Source organism: Alligator mississippiensis, chromosome 7 (genome assembly GCF_030867095.1).
Source record: "Alligator mississippiensis isolate rAllMis1 chromosome 7, rAllMis1, whole genome shotgun sequence".
Taxonomy (NCBI): domain Eukaryota; kingdom Metazoa; phylum Chordata; order Crocodylia; family Alligatoridae; genus Alligator; species Alligator mississippiensis.
The window spans coordinates 60,482,230-60,504,621 of NC_081830.1; the positions used below are offsets into that span (position 1 = coordinate 60,482,230).

Sequence of the window (22,392 nt, forward strand, 5' to 3'; positions counted from 1 at the left end):
TTTTATGTCTAGTCTAAATTGGTCTTCTTGAAGTGTATGGCTGTTAGGCCTTGTTATCCCTTGGGGAGCTCTGGTGAACAACTGTTCTTCCAGGTCCTGATGTACCCCTAATATTATTGTAGACTGCTACCAAGTGCCCCCCGAGCCTTCTCTTTTCCAGACTGAAAAGTCCCAAATCCCTCAGCCTCTCCTCTTAGCCTCACCTCTTAGAGAAGCTGGCCAATTGTCACCTTGGGTCCTCCACGATCCACTGGCTGGAAAACTGGCTCCGGGGTCAGACCCAGAGGGTAGTAATTGATGGAAGTCACTCATCGTGGTGTCCTGTGACCAGTGGGGTCCCTCAAGGCTCTGTCCTTGGACCCATACTGTTCAACATCTTCATTAATGATGTGGACACTGGAGTCAGAAGTGGACTGGCCAAGTTTGCTGATGACACCAAACTTTGGGGCAAAGCATCCACACCAGAAGACAGGCAGGTGATCCAGGCTGACCTGGACAGACTCAGCAGGTGGGTGGACAAGAATCTGATGGTGTTCAACGCTGATAAATGCAAGATTCTCCACCTTGGGAAGAAAAACCCGCAGCATCCTTATAGGCTCGGCAGTGCTATGTTGGCTAGCACTATGCAAGAAAGAGACTTGGGGGTCATCATTGACCACAAGATGAACATGAGCCTGCAATGCGATGCTGCGGCTAGTAAAGCGACCAAAACGCTGGCTTGCATCCATAGATGCTTCTCAAGCAAATCCCGGGACATCATTCTCCCATTGTACTTGGCCTTGGTGAGGCCGCAGCTGGAGTACTGCGTCCAGTTTTGGGCTCCACAATTCAAAAAGGATGTGGAGAAGCTTGAGAGAGTCCAGAGAAGAGCCACGCGCATGATCAGAGGTCAGGGAAGCAGACCCTACGATGACAGGCTGAGAGCCCTGGGGCTCTTTAGCCTGGAAAAGCGCAGGCGCAGGGGTGATCTGATGGCCACCTATAAATTTATCAGGGGTGACCACCAGTATCTGGGGGAACGTTTGTTCACCAGAGCGCCCCAAGGGATGACGACTAGGTCGAATGGTCATAAACTACTACAAGACCGTTTCAGGCTGGACATAAAGAAGAATTTCTTTACTGTCTGAGCCCCCAAGGTCTGGAACAGCCTGCCACCGGAGGTGGTTCAAGCGCCTACATTGAACACCTTCAAGAGCAAACTGGATGCTTATCTTGCTGGGATCCTATGAACCCAGCTGACTTCCTGCCCTTTGGGCAGGGGGCTGGACTCAATGATCTTCCGAGGTCCCTTCCAGCCCTGTCTATGAAATCTATGAAATCCTCATATGGCCTGCTCTCCAGGCATTGGATCATACAAGTGGCTTTTCTCTGGACTCTCAAGCTTTCCCACATCCCTCCTGAAGTGGGGGGCCCAAAACTGGATGCAGTACTCCAGCTGTGGCCTCACCAAGGCTGAGTAAAGTGGAAGGATGTCATCCCTGGTTTTGCTTGAGATGCATCAGTAGATGCATGCCAGAGTTTGGTTTGCTTTGCCAGCCACAGCATCACATTGGTGACTCAAATTAATCTTGTGATCAGTCAGGACCCCCAAGTCTCTTTCAGTCATGGTGCTAATGAGCATAGCACTGCCAAGCTTGTAAGTATGTTGAGGGTTCTTCCTACCGAGATGAAGCACCTTACACTTCTCAGCATTGAAGGCCATCAGGTTTTGGTCAGCCCACCTTGACAGCGTGTCCAAGTAAGTCTGTATCCCCAGCCTGTCCTGCAGTGTGACCACCCTCCCACATAATTTGGTGTCATCCGCAAACTTTGCCAGTTCACATCTGGCTTCCAACTCCAGATCATTAATGAAAATGTTAAAGAGTACCAGCCCAAGTACTGAGCTCTGAGGGACTCCACTGGTCACCCTGAACCATGTTGATTTTCTCCCATCAACTAGTACTCTTTGGGTCCAACCCCATAGCCAATCACCTAGCCATTGGACCATAAGATGATCAAGGCCACAGTTCCCCAGCTTAGCCATGAGGACATCATGGGAAACTAGGTCAAAGGCTTTCTTGAAATCCAGATATATGACATCCATGTTATCTCCCTTGTCCAGGGCTTGTGTCACCTGGTCATAGAAGGAGATGAGGTTGATCAGGCAAGACTTGCCAGTCACAAAGCCATGTTGGCTCACCTTCAGAAACTTGCCTTCCATTAGTCTAGTGTTGATGGATCCCTTGACAATTTTCTCCAGGATTTTGCCATGGATGGATGTCAGACTGATTGGTCTATAATTCCCCAGGTCATCCCTCCTCCCTCTCTTGAAGATAGGGGCCATGTTGGCTCTTGTCCAGTATTCTGGGACCTCACCCAAGTGTCACAAATTTTCAAATATCTTTGCCAAGGGGTTGCAATGATGTCTGCCAACTCCTTCAAGACTCTTGAGTGCATTCCATCTGGGCCTGCAGACTTGTGAATGTCCAGTTTCTCAAGGTGTTCCCTCACTTGATCTACATCAAATTTGGGCCCGTCATCCACTCCCAGGCTGGTTTGTGTCCTTTCTGACAGTGTGATCTCCTTGGGAGGGTGAAAAACTGATGAAAAAAAGTAATTTAGGAGATTGGCCTTTTCTTGAGCACCAGATGTCACCTGCCCCATTGGATCTCGCAGGGGCTCAATGCTATCTTTGTTCTTTTTTCAACTTCCCACATATCTGAAGAAGGACTTTCTGTTGTCTTTGATCCCTGTAGCTGGCCTGAGTTTGGTTTGTGCCTTGGTTTTTCTGGACCACTCCCTACAGGTGTGAGTGAGTGCTGAGTAGTCTTCTTTGGTGATGCTTCCCATTTTCCAACTGGAGTAGGCTTGTCTTTTGAGTTTAATGAGGTCCAACAGTTCCTTGTTCAACCAAGGGAGCTCCCTTGCCCATTGATTAAATTTCTAGTGAGATGGACTGGCTTTCCCCTGTGGAAGCCCCCAAGGGTTATGTTCTTGAGAGATGACCATTCCTTGTGTACTCCTTTATCTAGCGGGGTATGGCCTCTAATTGCCTGACTTACCAAATCTGAGTTTGCAAAAGTCAGCCTTCCCAAAGTTAAGGGAAGTTCTGCTTTACTGAGGGATTTGCCTGCTCTTCAGTGAACTGAGAAGGTGACCAAATCATGGTCGCTGTCACCAAGCTTCCCCTCAGTCCTCAGATCACTCACAAGGTCCTCCCCTTTGGCCAGGACCAGATCAAGCAATGCCTCTCCCCTAGTCAGCCCATAGACCTCTTGTGTTAGGTAGAGGTCATTAATCCAAGTGAGAAAGCTGCACAACCTGTCACCCTCCCCATGTTCTCCCTGTATTTTGACCCAGAGGATCTCAAGCCACCCTTCCTGGCTAGAAAACTCAATTTGCTGGGAAGTGAGCTGATTCTTGCTGTAGAGCGCAACACTCCCACCTCTCTTCCCAAAATGGTCTCTCCTAAAAAAGGTATAACCCTCCAAAACAACAGACCAATCATAGGCAGAGTCCCACCAGGTCTTTGTTATCCCTACAAGGTCATAGTCATTTTCACATAAGAGAAGGGCCAGAGCTTCTTGCTTGTTTCCCAAGCTCCTGGTGTTTATGTATAGGCAGTTGATTCTGCTATGAGAAGCCCCATGCTTCCCTATGGGGTGAGACGAGACCTTTCCTTGGGCTGTCATCAGAGCAGGTTCCCTTGGGTTTCCAAGTTATTACTAATGTGGCTGACATGACCTGGGCTAGAACTGTTAATAGACCGCCCATCCCCCAGTAATATTAGTTTAAAGCCCTGTCAAGAAGGTCAGCCATTCTGGCTGAGAAGAGCTTCCTCACCTGGAAGACGAAGTGGAGGCCATCCCTTCCCAACAGTCCACTCTCTCTGAAGTGTGGACCATGGTCAAAGAAGCCAAACCCCTCGCGATGGCACCATCACCGGAGTCTTCTATTCACCTCACCAATGCACTTTTCCCTCCGGAGCCCATATCCTGTGACTGGGAAGATCGAAGAAAAAAATTATCTGGGCCCCCAGACCCCTAAGCCCTGTAGTCATGCATAACCCGGCCCAGACTGCTCCATGCTATATCGTTTGTGCCCATGTGGATGAGTAGCATGGGAAGGTGGTCAGAGGGCTGGACAAGTTTGGGGGTCCTCTACATCACATCCCAGACTCAAACTCCAGGCAGGTAGCAGACCTCATGGGATAAGGGGTCAGGGCAAAAGATCATTCCCTCTGTCCCCCTAAGGAGGGAGTCACCCACCGCTTCCATGACCACAGCCCGCTCTTTGGTGAGAAAGGCAGCGAGCTGCTGGGAAGAGATGGCCTCCACCTCTCTCCACTGAGAAGGAGGTTCTTCTCAGCCAGACTGGCTGACCTGCTCCACCGGGCTTTAAACTAAGCCCGCTGGGGGACAGAGGGACAACCATCACTGCTGGCCCACTAACCAACCCTTACAAAGCCAGCAGGCCAAGGCACTTAAGGGAGCCCACCCCTGCCCCAGCCCTGGTAAAATCTGTGGGCAAGGCAAGAGCCCCCAAGGGGACATTTGCCTGCCTGTACACAAATGTCATGAGCTTGGGGAATAAGCAGAAGGAACTCAACCTCCTGCTTAACAAAAATAATTATGATGTCATAGGGATAACAGAGACCTGGTGGGACTCCACCCATGACTGCACCACAGGTATAGATGGCTATACCCTGTACAGGAGAGACTGAGTGCATTAAAGCAGGGGGGGGGGTGTAGCTCTCTATGTTAAGGAAAGCTACACATCCCTACAAGCTGATATTGGCAATCAGGGTGGATGACTGGAGACCCTCTGGGTTAAAATCTGTGGGGAACATGGCACAGGGAGCACAACGGTGAGAGTCTACTACAGACCTCCCACCCAAAGTCAAGAACTTCACCAGGAGTTCGCCCAGGAACTGTCTGAGGCCACATGCAGCAGGACCATGGTTGTCATGGGTGACTTCAAATACCCAGACATCTCGTGGGAGGATCACTCAGCAAAATCCAAGCGGTCGCAAAGCTTCTTATCATGTGTGGATGACCTCTACCTGATTCAAGAAGTCTACAGGCCAATGAGAGATAAAGCGCTGCATAACCTGGTACTGGCAACTGGGGATGACCTAATCAGTGACCTAGTGATCAATGGGAAGCTGAGTGACAGCAACCACAAGCTGATCACCTTCACCATCCACCATAAAGCTGGCAAGTCAGTCAGCAACACTGAAGTCCTTGACTTCAAGAAAGCCAACTTTGATAAGCTCAGGAGGCTTGTCAGGGAGGCCCTAAGGGACCACGACCCCAGGGAGAGGGGAGTTCAGGAAGAGTGGTTGCTCCTCAAGGGAGCGATCCTCAATGCACAAGCTAATTCTATTCCATCTCGGAGGAAAGGCAGCAACAGGGCACAGCAGCCCCCCTGGCTCTCCAGGGATCTAGCAGACCTCCTGAGGCTAAAAAGAAAGGCCTACAAAGGATGGAGGATGGGATTCACCTCAAAGGAGAAATATTCTGCACTGGTCCAGTCCTGCAGGGAGCAAACCAGGAAAGCCAAGGCTGCAACCGAACTCCAACTAGCTTCGAGTACCAAGGACAATAAAAGTCCTTTTTCAGATATGCGGGGAGCCGGAGGAAAAGCAAAGGCAACATTGGACCCCTGCTAAACCAGATGGGACAACTGACCAGTGATGCCCAGGAAAAAGCCAACCTATTAAATGGGTACTTTGCGTCGGTCTTTCATCAGTCCCATGGGATGCCCGTGCCCACTATGGGACAGGGAGATCCGGGTGAGGAAGATGCCTTGCCCTCCATCAATGCTGACCTCGTGAAGAAACACCTTGAGGGGCTGGATACCTTCAAGTCAGCTGGCCCTGACAATCTACACCCAAGGGTACTCAAGGAGCTGGTGAGCATGATAGTCCAGCCTCTCGCATGGATCTTTGAGAATTCCTGGCACTCTGGTGTAGGCCTGAAGACTGGAAGAAGGCCAACGTGGTGCCTATCTTCAAGAAAGGGAGGAAAGTGGATCTGGCAAACCATAGGCCCATCAGCCTGACTTCTATCCCGGAGAAGATCTTAGAAAAGTTTATTAAAGAGGCCATCCTTAATAGACTGGCTGACGCCAACATTCTGAGGGATAGCCAGCACAGGTTTGTTGTGGGTATGCTTGACCAATCTCATTTCCTTTTATGACTTGGTGACCTATCACCTGGACAAGAGAGAAGAGATTGATGTCATATATCTTGACTTCAAAAAAGCCTTCGATCTGGTATCCCATGATCACCTCTTGGCAAAACTGGCCAATTGTGGCCTTGGGTCCACCACGATCAACTGGCTGGGAAATTGGCTCTGTGGTCGGACCCAGAGGGTGGTAATTAACAGAAGTCAATCATCTTGGTGCCCTGTGACCAATGGGGTCTCCCAAGGCTCTGTCCTCAGATCCACATTGTTCAACATCTTCATTAATGATGTGGACATTGGAGTCAGAAGCAGACTGACCAAGTTCGCTGATGACACCAAACTTTAGGGCAAAGCATCCACACCTGAAGACAGAAGGGCAATCCAGGCTCTCCTGGACAGGCTCAGCAAATGGGTAGACGAGAACCTGATGGTGTTTAACACTGAAAAATGCAAGGTTCTCCACCTTGGGAGGAAAAACCTGCAGCATCCTTATAGGCTCCGCAGTGCTACACTGGCTAGCACTATGGAAGAAAGAGACTTGGGAGTCATGATTGACCACAAGATGAACATGAGCCTGCAATGTGATGCTGCAGCTAGTAAGGCAATCAAAACGCTGGCTTTCATCCATAGATGCTTCTCAAGCAAATCCTGGGACGTTATTCTCCCCTTGTACTCCGCCTTGGTGAGGCCACAGCTGGAGTACTGCGTCCAGTTTTGGGCCCCACAATTCAAAAAGGATGTGGAGAAGCTTGAGAGGGTGCAGAGGAGAACCACATGCATGATCAGAGGCCAGGAAAACAGACTTTATGACGACAGGCTGAGAGCTATGGGGCTCTTTAGCCTGGAAAAGTGCAGGCTCAGGGGTGATCTGATGGCCACCTATAAGTTTATCAGGGGTGACCACCAGTATCTGGGGGATCGTTTGTTCACCAGAGTGCCCCAAGGGATGATGAGGTCGAATGGTTATAAGCTACTGCAAGACCATTTCAGGCTGGACATAAGAAAGAATTTCTTTACTGTCCGAGCCCCCAAGGTCTGGAATAGCCTGCCATCAGAGGTGGTTCAAGTACCTACATTGAACACCTTCAAGAGAAAATTGGACGTTTATCTTGCTGGGATCCTATGACCCCAGCTGGCTTCCTGTCCCTTGGGCAGCAGGAAGCCATGATCTTCCGAGGTCCCTTCCAGCCCTAATGTCTATGTATCTATGAAATCTATGATACCACGATAACTCTGCGCCTTCTTCTAGGCGCAGGTTTTGGTGGCCCTCCATCCTCACATGCTGGAGTTGGTGGTATGGCTGGCTCAGTTGATGTGAGAGGTGCAAAATAGTTGTGCAATTCCAGGTGAGTGGTAACCTTGGTGTTCTGCCTCTTTGGGCAGCAGACAACATTTGTCCAGGCAACTCCAGGCTGGACTTCATGGCAGTTCCTTGGTTCCACCACGCTGTCACAGCCTTCAGGTAGAGAGGCTGAAGGTAAGAGTCCAGCTCCTGCTCTGCATCTCTAATGAAGCACAGCCGCTGGACTGGTGCCTGGAGTTCCCTAATCTGGTACTCCAATGCCTCCACCATGGGGCACACCCCACAAAGGAAAGCATCAGTACCCCCAAACCCAGCTCCCTGCAGTCTTGCTAGATCATCCATATAAAATGGTTTTTATTTGGTTATTGCAACTAATAGTCAGCTTATGACAAATAAAACCAAACAATATACTTCTTTATAGTTTACACTAGAGGTCTGAGAACCTCTGTGGTTTTGGTTGACAAAAAGTTCTATGAACAGTGAACACTTGTTCTTTCTTAGTTCCCCCAAAATGGATGGATACACTCACCTGACTTGATTTTCCCCCAGTTTCATATCAAACACTTTACTTATGGTTTTTTTTGCCTAAGTAGGTTGAGAAGAATTCACAAACCTCACTCAAAATGTCTCAGTATAGTGAACCTTTATATAGGAACTCAGGAGGCTATGTTTCACATTTCTAATATAATAATTAGGCAAGTCCAGGCATGCATTCTAAGGTCCCAGGAATGCCCTACTCCTTGTTTACATGAGACAGTACTGCACTATGGTTACCACACTTTTATTTAGTACTTGTATTATCAAATACTAAAAAAAGTGCACAGTAACAGAGTTACTGCACAGTAGCACCAGCAAACACCTTTTTAGTTATGCTACTGTGCAGTAGCATGAACACTGTTTCTGCTGTGATGCACTACTGCACAGTATTATTCAGCTACTGCGCAGTAAGTGTCTTGCGTAGATGTGCCCCTTGAACATGATGATAGCAGCTAGCACAGTAATGAGCATTAGACAGATATCTAGAAAAACAGAAGACTGGAAGGCAGAATTCATGCAACTAGTCTTATATATATATTTGAACATGCTCTACCCACCTCCACAAGGCTTCACCCCACCCCTCTACTTAAGTCTTCAAATGGGTGGTCCCTGGCAAACAAGATGGAGAGCAAAGAGAATCACTAGGTATATACAGAAATTACACTTTTTACACATTGAGGCCACCAAAAGTGCTCTGTAGCTATAAAGTAACAAACATTCAGGGTTTCAAAGCACTTTAAAAATGGCAGATCATGTTAGCTCTCATATGCTTTAGTATCAGATGAAGGTGCTCTAGGGCAGAGCATCTTAGCAAACTTGTATACAGGTTTGCATTGAAGGCTAATTTTGGGTGATTCCACCCACATCCCAGGGATCTTTGCAAGGCTGGGCTGATGGTCATGGGCAAATACTAACCTAGTCCCAAGCCCAGGCTGTCACAGAGAGGAGACATAAAAAGCTCCATCTCCTTCCTACACAGCCAGTACCCCAGCTGGGGTAGCTGGAGGATGCTGCATGGCAGGGGGGGGCTTCCTTCCATCCCACCCTGGCTGGGTAGGGAAGAGATGGAGCTTTTCTGTCTCTTCTCCGTGGCAGCCTGGGGGTGAGACTGGGCCACTGTTTGCCTGTGAGCACTAGTCCAGCACCACAAGCAATACTAATACAGTATGGTGCAGTAGAGTCACTGAGCAGGGGGCTGATGGCTGGACCGTGACCATGAGGTGGGGTCAGAGGTGTGTTCCATGCCCGCAGCCCTCTGCCCAAGCCTCTTGGCAAGGGCAGCCCACAGCTGCTGGCTTGGCTTTGCTGCAGCTGGACCTGGGGTGGGGGAGAGCAGTCCCCCCGACCCCTCCTGCCTCACAGTCCTGGCCAGCCTGACTCCCCTCAAGACCTCAGCAAGGGTAGTTGGGGGGGGCTGCATGGAAGGGGTGCTCTGTATTCCCCCCAGCTGCTGCTGACAGTTGTCAACTGGTGGGGGAACAAGGCTGGAGAGTGGAGCAGTCTGGCAGCCTCCTGGGAGCCTGCTGGAGTGCCCCTACCTGCTGGCCAAGGTTTGTTCAGGCAGGCTCTGAGCCCCTCCCCTCTCCCCCCCCAAATGATGGCACTCTAACTATGGTGCTTTTAGAGCACCTCCCAACAGGCTACCTAAATGTCTGTACGTAGCCTAGGTTGTGTAGCAGGAGATAGAGGATTAGGTATTGCTTCCACTCTCCCTCACCCATGACCAAAAACTTACACTGCATACCTCCTTAACCCACATCAAAAAAAGAGTCCTCTGTTCCTCCCAGTATCCTTAAGGCAGGAGTCCCTGTTTGGCATTTACAAAATGTCTTCACTATAACTGATTTTAACTATGGTTTGGGATTTCAATGAAGATATTTTGAACATCTCTAGTTGGAACCTATAGACATGAACAGCTTTCAAATGTTTGCCGTAGTCTGAAAGAATTGTACGTTTATTTAGCTGAAGGCAGCAATAGTGAGAAGAAAAAATATATTTTCAGTTCTACTTTCATTGCACATTTCAAGCATGTGGCTGTGAAGCTTCATTTACAGTCTGTTACAAAAACAAATCAAGGCATATATTTAATATCTGGATTGTGCACTAAGGCAATATGGAGAAAAGAGAAGAATTGGCGGAATATGTAACTCAAGATTGGGCAAAAAATGTGCTGATCACACATATAAAAGTATCATCTACCAAATGTTGAAGCTGTATTGTTTTCTGCTCAGTTAACCTGCCTTTGTGTGGAAAAAGTATACATCTGTATAAACATTACAGGACCCTGGCTCACTTATGATATGTGTCATTGTAACAATAAGTTCTATAAGAAAGGAGTTAAAGAAGGTTTTGCAGCTGGTAGCTAGGGAATACTGAGGTAGTCCTCCACAAGATGGCTCTGTCTCTCTCTCAGAGTTATTTAGAGGGAATACACACAAGAAACACTCAAAACAAAAATGGGGCTGCACAATTTGGACATGTTCTAGTAATTCCAAGGGAAGCACAGCTACTTCACAGCATTAGGGCAAACCTTTTAATAAGCAAGGACTGCATACTATCCTTTCTTACACAAACTGCTAATAGAATGAGTTTGAAATGAATTGATGCTGATAGCATTCCCTGCTCTGAACAAAAAACAACTTCCTTTCAATTACCTGTATAAATGTTCTGTGAATTTCAAAAATTTCCAGAAGCCATTTTAATTGGTCTCTACATGTAATCTATGGAATCTCTATCTTTGTGATACTTGGGAATATATACTATATCACTCTCTATAAAGGGCTAATTTTTGCTACAGGGTATTTTATCATAAATACAATATTATGACATCTGAAAATGCATTTAATTAGTATATTACTTTCTTAGCTTGTCTTCAGTTTGTTTTAATTACAGGAAGCATACACAAATCCATGGTTTGAGGTCCAATATTCACATGGAATACCTTTTAAATCACTTCTGCCATTAGACTTATTAATAATTGTATTAAAGAAACAAATCCCCAAAGTACAAGCAACCAAAGGCATGAGAGCACATCCCACTCTCATTTGAAGTCCTTTTATATTCACTTTTGAGAGGCCACTGTCTAAACAATGCAGTGGCAGACAAATGTAAGGTACAATAAAAACTGGTTGCAAAATTCACCCTTGCAACAAAATCCTGCTTGGTGGAGAAGATGGTAAGGGGGTTGCAAGGGAGCTCCTTCCAACTCCTTGATTTGGCTAGTGAGCTCAGGGTGAGCTGTTGACATGCTGCTTTATGTTTTGCTTGTAAGGGTAGAAACAGATGTCACCTGATGTCATATTTGTGCCAGCACATTTTTATGGTGGCACAAATGGTGAGCAAATAGATGTCCCTACCTTTCACAATGCCACTGATGTGTTAAATACTGCCACTTCATTGCAGCAGACAGAGCAGTTCTTTGCTCTGTGGTGCGGGAGTGCAGGCAGCAACATGGAGCTGCCCACATTCTCCAGCTGCCTGAGGTGGGTGCTCAAGTTTTTTGAGGGACCTGGTCATGTGCACTGCAGGAATTCCCACATAGGATTGTGCCCCTTAAACCCCCGGACCACCTGCTGAGAGAATCCTAGGTTGTCTCTATATAAGTGGGGAAAGTCAGAGTTTCCTCCTTATAGAGACCTGTCCCATGATCACTGGGGACATGTCAGTAAATGAAGAAAGCCCCTGCTAGTCCTGGGGTAGAGGCATGGGACATGGGGCTCCCTGGAGCTCTGGGTCTCCATTCCAGGACCCATGTCTTTCCATTCCAGGACCCATGTCTTCCCATGAATCACACGTTAGTGTGGTTCCCAGCATGGAGGGAATGGTCCCAGCAAGGCACCAGGAATTCCCCTGGTCCTGTACCACCCTGTGTTAGGATCTGCACCACCTCTTAAAATCAAGGGAAGGCACAGACCCAGGTCCTGGCAAGAAGGTATGGGGCACCAAGGGACACAAGGAATACCTGGATAAGGGGAATATATTGTCCATTGTCCTGCATCAGGTCCCTGCCCAATATGGGACTGTAGCAGGGAGCAAGAGGCTCCTGTTACTTTAAGGAAAAGATACAATAGGCCTACCTTGCTGTGTAGTCTGGCAGCTGAGCAGGGGCTAACTGCATGGCACCAAGCAGGCTTGATGGGGCAGATTTTAGGCAGCCTTAGTGTAAAGGTTGCAAGTAGCTAAGCTAAAGATCAGCTTCACACTACACCGCTCTATTCCAGCCCCATCAAAGCCAACTGGAAGCATCTCTGTAAAGCTATACACTCTGCAGCTCTTGAGACCCTGGGAGCAAGCATTTGCAGACACCAAGACTGGTTCTTGGCGTCTGCAGATGCTTGCTCCCAGGGTCTCAAGAGCCCAGAGCCTGCAGGTGCTGTGGAAAATTGCCTTAGCCACATGGCTTCCAGTCCCATGCTGTACCCCTGTGCTGGGCACTGCAGACATCTTCCCAGGCCTGGCAGTACAGGTACAGCTGTGCAGAGGCCCAGAGAGCTGGTGAGCAATCCCTGATGGTGTTGTCCTCATCCACACCTGTGTCCATACCCATGCCCACCACCTAGGGCCCCAACTGGTCCATCGAGGAGACTGGTTACCTCATGGCACTGTGGAGTAAGGTGGAGGTATAGTGCCAGTTCACACGGTAGGCACTTTAAAGCCTATCTCGATGAAGGGCTGTCAGACCAGATGCAGAAGCAACGGGCTTGACCAGTTGGCATGGCAGTGCCACATAAAGTTCAAGGCCTTGTGGGCACAGTGGGTCACTGTGACCAACCACAATCATCATTTGGGGAGTGCCCACATTGGCACTCCATGCCGTTTATGCAGCAACTAAGAGCTATCCTTGCACCTGAGAACCCAGGCTACAGCTATGCTGTGTATAGAAGCACTGGTGGCCTGCCCAAGCCCCCTCGCAAGCCGGGCACCCACAGTGACACATCACCAGGGGAGGGCCCCTGCAGTCTGCAGCAGCCTGTCCCACCAAGCTTCCCGGCCACAGCCTCCACCAGCAGCTCGGGGAGCCAGGGCCAGTGCCTGACCCGACAGCTGTGCAGCCTCAGCCACAGCTATGAGGTGTGCCTGGCCATGTCACCGCCAGACACCAGCAGCACTATCCCCTCCCTGGGGGGCCACCCCCAGCCAGGCACCCGTACACCATGTCCCACCATCCAAGGACATCACCCAGAGCCACATACCATCACCACCATCCAGGACCAAGCAGAGCCACCAGCCATGCCAGCCCCAGCCACATCCCACACTCTGGGGACGGCCGTCTCCAGCCCCTGCCCCCTGCCTCTGCCCTGCTTCCCTGCCCACCCCATCTGCTCTCCCCTGGCCCTGGGCCCTCCCCCAACCCCCACAGCACTCAGGGAAGTGGGAAACAGTGCAACATTTTATTGAGCAGCCCATGCTTCTGCATCTAGGCAGACATGGGCCTCTCACACACCAAAAAATGTGTCAATGCCAGCAGTGATGTCCTCCTTGGCTGCAGGGAGGCAGGGATGTGTAATACAGCCACAGGTTCCCCTCCAGGTGGTGGCAGAGGTTGTGGGGCAGCCCAGGCTTGCCCCCTGCACCATCAAAGCTCAGGGTCCCATGAAAGGTGTGCAGGTGTTTCTGGGGCACTATGGCGATCCAGAGCAGCAGGGCATAGTGGGTTGGGTACACCTACAACCATACAAAGAATTCTTCACACACCACCTGCAACATGTGTGGCAGGGGCACACTTGGGGCACAGCGCCAGTGTGGGGGGCCTGGCTCCAGAGTGTCTCCCTGGAAAGGCCCCCTGCAGGGAGGGCCCCCCATTCTGGGACAGCACATAAAGCACCTTGTTGTAAATAGTTTGCACAGGGAAGAAGGTATTTTATTGTTGGTGGGTGGACTGGAGGGTGGAGTGGCTCTGTTGTTGTGGGGGGAAGGGAGGAGGATTCTGTTTATTGGGGTGGGGGGGTTGGTTGGGAAGGGAGTGGGGAGGGAGGCTCTCTTTGTTGCAGGGAGGCTCTGCTTGATGTGAGGGGAATAAAAACTTGTTTCATAGATTTCATAGACACTAGGGCTGGAAGGAACCTCAGAAGATCATCGAGTCCAGCCCCCTGGTCCAGGGGCAGGAAGTCAGCAGGGATCATAGGATCCCAGGAAGATAAACATCCAAATGTCTCTTGAAGGCATTCAAAGTAGGTGCTTGAACCACCTCTGGCAGCAGTCTATTCCAAACCATGGGGGCTCAGACAGTAAATAAGTTCTTCCTTATGTCCAGCCTGAAACAGTCATGAAGCAGTTTGTGACTGTTCAACCTTGTCATCCCTTGGGGTGCTCTGGTGAACAGATGTTCCCCCAGATCCTGGTGAGCCCCCCTGATAAACTTATAGGTGGCCACCAGATCACCCCTGAGCCTGTGCTTTTCCAGGCTGAAGAGTCCCATGGCTCTCAGCCTCTCATCATAAGGTCTGTTTTCCTGACCTCTGATCATGTGCGTGGCTGTCCTCTGCACTCTCTAAAGCTTCTCCACATCCTTTTTGAATTGTGAAGCCCAAAACTGGACACAGTATTCCAGCTGTGGCCTCAGCAAGGCCAAGTACAAGGGGAGAATGACATCCTGGCATTTGCTTGAGAAACATCTGTGGATGAAAACCAGCGTTATGCTGGCTTTACTAGCTGCAGCATCACAATGAAGGCTCATGTTAATCTTGTGGTCAATCATGACCCCCAACTCCCTTTCGTCTGTGGTGCTAACGAGTGTAACACTGCCAAGCCTATAAGGATGCTGCAGGTTTTTCCTCCCAAGGTGGAGAACCTTGCATTTTTCGGTGTTAAACACCATCAGGTTTTCATCCGCCCATTTCCTAAGCCTGTCAAGGTCTGCCTGGATCACCCTCCTGTCCTCAGGTGTGGATGCTTTACCCCAGAGTTTGGTATCATTGGTGAACTTGGCCAATCCGCTTCTGACACCAATGTCTACAACACTGATGAAAATGTTAAATAGTATAGGCCCTGGGACAAAGTCTTGAGGAACCCTGCTGGTCACAGCGTACCATGATGATTGACTTCCATCCACCACCATCCTCTGGGTCCTACCATGGAGCCAGTTTCCCAGACAGCGGATCATGGTGAGGCTGAGGCTACAGTTAGCCAGTTTTGCTAAGAGGTGATCATGGGATACCAGATCAAAGGCTTTTTTAAAGTCAAGATATATGACATCAATCTCTTCCCCCTTGTCCAGGTGATAGGTCACCTGGTCATAAAAGGAAATGAGATCGGTCAAGCAAGACCTACCTACAACAAACCCGTGCTGGCTATCCCTCAGGATGTTGCCATCAGCCAGTCTGTTAAGGATGGCCTCTTTAATAATCATTGCCAAGACCTTCCCCAGGATAGAGGTCAGGCTGATGGGCCTGTAGTTCCCCAGATCTACTTTCCTCCCTTTCTTCCAACCTTTGGACACTTCGCCTGAGTGCCAGGAGTTCTTGAAGATCCATGCCAGTGTCTGAGCAATGATGCTTGCCAACTCTTTAAGTACTCTGGGGTGTAAACTGTTTGGGCCAGCTGACTTGAAGGTGTCCAGCCACTCAAAGTGTTCTTTCACATGGTTTACATTGATGAAGGATAACAATTCTCCCTCGCCCTGGCCGTCCTGGGCCATATTGAGCAGGGCCATCCCTTGGGCCTGGTGAAAAACTGATGCAAAATACACCATTAAGCAGGTTGGCTTTTTCCTGGGTGTCGGTTGTCAGTTGTCCCATTTGGTTTAGCAGTGGTCCAATGTTACCCTTACTTTTCCTCCAGCTCCCCACATATCTAAAAAAGGACTTTTTATTGTCCTTGATATTTGTAGCCATTTGGAATTCAGTCACAGCCTTGGCTTTCCTGGTTCGCTCCCTACAGGTCTGGACCAGTGCAGAATACTCCTCCTTTGAGGTGGATCCAGCCTTCCATCCTTTATAAGTCTTTCTTTTTAGACACAGGAGGTCCACTAGTTCCTTGCAGAGCCAAGGGGGCTGCTGTGCCCTTTTGCTGCCTTTTCTCCAAGACGGGATAGTCATTGATTCCAGGATCGCTCCCTTGAGGAGCAACCACTCATCCTGAACTCCCCTCCCATTTGGTTTTTGGTCCCTTAGGGCCTCTACAACAAGCCTCTTGAGCTTGTCAAAGTCAGCTTTCCTGAAATCAAGGACTTCTGCATTGCTGACTGACTTCCTAGCTTTACAGGAGATGGTGAAGGGGATCAGCTCATGGTCTCTGTCTCCCAGCTTCCCTTAAATAGTTAGGTTGTTGATTAAGTCATCCCCCATTGCCAGTAGCAGGTCAAGCAGCGCTTTGTCTCTCATCATGTGATAGCTGAAAATTAAGTCTGTGTGATAAAGGTGCTTGCTGAAGGCTCTATGAAGATTAGACCAAGTGTTTTTCTATATTTGTTTAGATATTAAGCTATATGTTGCTGCTAATAGCCTAATTAAAGTTTAAGATGTAGTAGGGCTTTGTATAAAGTAAGGCCTACTAAATTTAGCAAAGCCTTGAAGTAGTAAAAATTACCCTGTGGCGTAGTTAAAATTAACCTTATCAAAAGAATGAAAGGCTTGTACTGCTATTGGTCAGTCTAAGGACCAATATTGGTTTGTACTGCTATTGGTCAGTCTAAGGACTTTGAAGTAAAAAGAATCTAAGTGGTTGTAAGTTATCAGCACAGTTCAGAAGTTATAAATTGGCTGCAACATTCGGAAATCATTCAGAAGGAAGATACAGCTCTGTGGAAAGGATTAATTAGCTGTTGATCTGGATCAGTGGGCCCGTGGATCTCAAGGAGCCCAAGGACTGAATACCAGGGTCCTTCCTGGTACTTCTCAGACAGTGTTGATCAGGAACGCCTGACTTCACTGAGCTTTGTGGAAAGAAAAACTTGTCATACATCAGGCATCACAGGGGACTGCCGATAAGTTGCCGACGTGAATTATTCTTGTCAGTCATTGTTTGTCTTGTTACTACGCACAGTTGTGTTTTTGTTAAGTCAATAAACCTTTCTTACCTTTCTACCTCCAACCATACTGTCAATCCTGAACCCTCCGTGGGCAGCTGGGACACATCAATCCATAGACTTCTTGATTCAGATAGATCTCATCCACACATATGAGGAAGCTTTCCGACCATTCGGATTTGGCCGAGTGCTCTTCCCACGAGATATTTGGGTAGTTAAAATCTCCCATGACAACCATGCACTGGGAATGGGCAGCCTCAGCCAGTTTCCTGGTGAATCCCTGGTTGAGCTCTCGATCCTGGCTAGGAGGTCTGTAGTACACTTCCACCATTGTGTCCCCTATGCCGTGTTCACCACGGATTTTAACCCAGAGGGTCTCCAGTCATCCACCCTGGGTGCCAGTGTCAGCTTGCAGGGATGTGTAGCTCTCCTTGACATAGACAGCTACACCCCTGCCCCCTTTGTCCACAAGATCTCTCCTATACCAGGTATAGCCATCTATACCTGTGGCCCAGTCATAGGTGGAACCCCACCAAGTCTCCATTATCCCTATGAGATCGTAATCATTCTTGTTTAGCTGGAGGACCAGTTCCTCCTGTTTATTCCCCAAGCTCCTGGTGCTGGTGTACAGGCATGTAAGTGTCCCATTGGGGGCCCTTGCCGTCCCTGAAGATTGTTCAGAGGCTGGGGTAGGGGTGGGTTCCCTTAAGTGCCTTGACCTGCTGGATTTGCAAAACTTGCCCAGTGAGCAAGTGGTGGTAGTCCCCCCATCTCCTGGTGGGCTTAGTTTAAAGTCTGGTTGAGCAGGTCAGCCAGTCTGGCTGAGAAGAGCCTCCTCCCTGATGCAGTAAGGTGAAGGCCGTCTCTTCCCAACAGATCACTGCCTCTTTCACCAAAGAGTGGACTGTGATTGTGGAAGCCGAAGCCTTCATGATGACACCAGCCCTGCAGTCTTTGGTTGGCTACCTCGATCCTCCTCTCTCTCCTCAGCCCATAGCCCAAAACTGGGAGGATCAAAGAAAACACCACCTGTGCCCCCAACCCCTTAAGCCCCACTCCCAAAGCCCTGTAGCATCTCATGACCCAGCAGGGATTGCTCTGAGCTGTGTCATTCATGCCCACATAGATAAGGACCATGGGGTAGTGGTTGGTGCACCAGATGAGTTTTGGGATCCTTTCGGCTACATTCCAGATACAGGCTCCCGGGAAGCAGCAGACCTCCCAAGCTAAGGGTCGAGGCAGCAGATTGTGCCCTCAGTCCACCTCAGGAGGGAGTCTCCTACAACATCTCTATGAGTAGCCTTAGGGAGAGCAGGGACGGTAGCTGAGGATAAGCCTGCCTTGCCTGCAGGAGTACCCTCTCCCCCTCTACTTCTCTCTCCCTGGGGGGCTGAGCCAAGTAGGAGCTGGGGCAGGGTGAGACCCTCGTTGGCTCCTCTCAGCTGCCTCCCCACGGCTGAGCTAAACTAGCCCCCTCCCACCACAGGCCCCACTTACCTCCGGCTGTGCTGGGGGTCAGTGGGGGTGATCCATGGCTGCTTGGGGTTTCTGGGGGCTTCAGGGTGTGGGGGCATGGTAGGCTTGCACCCGTGTGTCTCACACCACTCCCAAAGCCTAATTAGATGACTGGCTCTGTGGATGCAGGGAGACCAGTGGATGTGGTGCACCTTGATTTTAGCTTTTAATAGGGTCTCCCAGGCAAGCTAAGGAAGTATGGGTTGGATGAATGGACTGTAAAGGTGGATAGAAAATTGGCTGGATCAGCGGGCTCAGAGGGTAGTAGTCCATGGCTTGATGTCTAGTTGGCAGTTGGTATCAGGTGGAGTGCCCCAGGGGTCAGTCCTGGGGTCAGTTTTGTTCAATATCTTCACCAATGACCTGGAAGATGGCATAGAGTGCATCCTCAGCAAATTTACAGATGACACCAAGCTGGAGGAGTAGTAGATATGCTGGAGGGTAGGGCTAGGATTCAGAGTGACCTAGACAAATTAGAGGACTGGGCCAAAAGGAATCTCATGAGGTTCAACAAGGACAAGTACAAAGTCCACTTAGGCTGGAACAATCCCATGCACCAGTACAGGCTGGGGGCTGGCTGGCTGGGCAGCAGCTCTGCAGAAAAGAATGTGTGGGATGACAGTGGACAATAAGGTGAATATGAGCCAGCAGTATGCTTATTATTCCCTTATATTCAGTCCTGGTGTGGCCCCATCAGCTCTGCAGAAAAGGATCTGGGGGTTATAAGCCAACAGTGTGCCCTTATTGCCAAGAAAGCTAACAGTATACTGAGCTGCATGGTAGGAGTGTTGCCAGCAGGTCAAGGGAAGTGATTATTGCCCTCTATTCAGCACCAGTGAGTCCACATCTGGGTACTGTGTCCAGTTTCTCCCCTGGCAAGGCCAGGCCCTCCCCCCCACCACTATAGAAAGGATATGGACAAGTTGGAGAGAGTAGAGCAGAGAGCAACAAAAATGGTTTGGGGGCTGGATCACCTGACTTATGAGGAGAGGCTGAGGGAACTGGGTTTATTTAGTTTGGAAAAGAGAAGAATGAGAGGGGATTTGAAAGCAGCCTTTAACTACCTGAAGGGTGGTTCCAAAGAGCATGGAGTTACCAGTGTCAACATGACAGAACAAGAAGCAATGGTGTCAAGTTGCAGCAATGTAGATTTAGGTTGGATATTAGAAAAACTATCTCTCACTAGGAGAGTAGTAAAACAATGGAACACATTAACTAGAGAACTTGCGGACTCTCCATGGAGGTTTTTAAGACCCAGCTAGACAAAGCCTTGGCTCAGATGATCTAGTTAGGGATGGTCCTGCTTTGAGCAGAGGGGTTGTGGCAGTGCACCTTTTGGTGCCTGCCACTTGAAGGGCTGGAGGCAGGCAGGCAGCAGGTGCTTGATTAGGGTAGCCATTTTAGGACCCAGCTCACACAGGCTGGGGCAGCAGTTTGCTGCCAGCTGGTGAGGGAGTAACATCATCCGGTTGAGCTACTGCTCGAGAAACATCTTGGAGATAAGGGCAGGAGCTGTGGGGATGGTAGGAGACTTCTGGTCCTGGGCATGGCCTGAAACTGCACCCTGCCAGGGAAGGGTGGTCTGGTGGGGCTGTCCATGGTGGGATGGTCCCCCAAAAACGCCAGGCCTGTTACCTCCCAGGTGAAAGGTGAGGAGGTGCACCTTAAATCCCCAGCCCCCACAAGCAGGTGGATAATCCTGTAGTAGGGCCTTAGACAGTGGACCCATATACGAGAGATTGGGCCAGCTGCTCAGGAGCCTGACTTGAGGCACCCTTGACTGGTCAGTGCTGAAGCCAGGACCAGAAGGTTCAAAAGGGCCGGAGTGCCCACCATAATGGACACCCAGAGCAAGGCGGCCTGGGGTTCTGGCTAGCCAAGAGGTAAGGCCAGGGGCCATGTGGCCAAAGTTCCCATAGAGGTGGCAACTGCTGAAAGGAAGAAGAGTGCAGGGAGCTTGGCAACCCAAAATGAGGGCACCTCCTTAGGAGGGATCTAGCTGGGGTCTAGATTAGAATGTTATGGGGCCCGGTGTGGAGCTGAAACTATTAAGAACTTATGATGCCATCTGCAAGGCATGGGCCATGGTGTACAGTAGTTCAGAACTGTGGATAGCACCCTCTGGCATTGGGGTAATGAATAGGCAGCCTCCCACTTAATATATCAGAGTAACATTTAAGTTGTGGCCAGCAAGTCAGGGCAGACTGCCCTAGGCAGATGGGTGGGCTAACTTGAGATCTAGCCCCAGGAAGCCCCCTTGTCACAGGGATGGACTAGATGACCTCCTGAGGTCCCTTCCAACCCTAATTTTCTATGATTCTAACCACCTATTGCACTGTATTTTTGGTTAAATTAAATTAAACTTGCACACCAAAACACTGTCAAAGCCAGCTATTCTTTACAAATTTAAAATACATTTATAATATACCACATAGGATTAATGATGTGAATATTTTCCTACATGTCTATTAGGATTATGAGATTAATTGTCTTTTTTAACCTTCTTTCCCAAGGCAATGAGTGTCCACTTTTTTTTACTGTCAACCAGGCATTATACACCACAGTATGGACACACACTTTACTGTACCTATCTTGTTATCCCCTGACATGGCAAGAACAGGGAATAGGATGAATGCATCATCTCCATACACTGCTGCTAGGGTGTCATACAACACCATAGATAATAATGAGGTACCAAAAAGCTAAGGAAGAGCAACTGCAGTCACAGCAGGATTTGATAAATGCACCATATTTTCTTGCATACAACACCCCCTCCCCCCTCCCAAATAAAACATGCACCTTATTTTTGGAAGGCAGAATGTAGAAAAAAGTTTTTCTGGAGTTATGGCTGATTGTGACATAGAGTAAGTCCTCCTGTAAACTGACTGTCCGTGAAGTATGGTATCACAATGTGTGTGAGGCAGAAGGCCATAGGTGACTGGTAAGGGGTGCATGTGCCCCCCTTAACAGGGCTGGTGGCCCCCTGATGGCCGACACTGATGCTGTTAGTAGGGCTGGTGCCCCCCTGATAGGGCCACCGCTGTCAGCGGTTTCTACAGGTGCCCCCCCAGATTCAAGAGGCACCAGTCACTCATGCAGAAGGCAGTAGGAACTTTTTGACTATCACCTTGGATGCCACACTATGCATTCCCAGGAGGCCTTACTTTATGGCTGCATGTAGAGGAAACTAGGGGCATGTGTGCACATTAAAGTGGGTTAAATGCTTTTGCACCGCTTTATTGGTGTTCGTGTTTGCAGGTGTCGGCAGCATATTGCACAGTAATTCCAGCCACTGTAGCAAATTCAGTGGTGTAATGCACCTTAAATGACCTGGGTCGTGGCAAACTAAAACTCCTCTTACAGCTGTGTAGCGAAGCACCAGGCTTTGTCCAGCTCAGGGGCTCTGCAGGAAGCCCATGCAGGTGGCCTGGCAGCAGTCAGGGAAGGCACACTCCACCCAAGAAAAAAAAAAAAGCAGAGCCTGATCTCCCTGCCCCTCCCCCTCTCGAAGCTTGCCTGCCTGCCTGAGCTGTGCAGGGGCCCGGTGCTTTCCTCTACGGCTTTGATGCCCCCGGGACCACCTGAACCGGGTGCCACCAGGGGAGGGCGGGGGGGGCTGCCATGGAGGGAAACACCAGCCCCCTTCCCCCGCAGCCCAGGGACCGCTCCACCTGCCAGCAGCTCGCCCTCCCCTACCCTCCCTGCTGAGAGGCAAGTAAGTGCATGGGTGTGTGCATGACATGGGGGTTTATTTGGCCCCAAATTGAAGTGATGTTTTTAAAAACCCACCGAATCAATTTAGGGTCCCTGTTTCATCTACACATGTCCCAGGTCACATAAAGTTAGGCCCCAGACCTTTGCAAAGGACAAGAGCAAGACTGTTAGTTCTTTAGTATATGTAGCCT

General features: G+C 49.5%; 1 long non-coding RNA gene across 1 annotated transcript in view; it reads left to right on the top strand.

Moving 5' to 3' along the window:
- The window catches only part of LOC132251429 (uncharacterized), a 59,008-nt gene that overhangs the window by 16,079 nt on the left and 20,537 nt on the right, over positions 1-22,392 (top strand). The gene's annotated exons all lie outside the window — the stretch shown is intronic.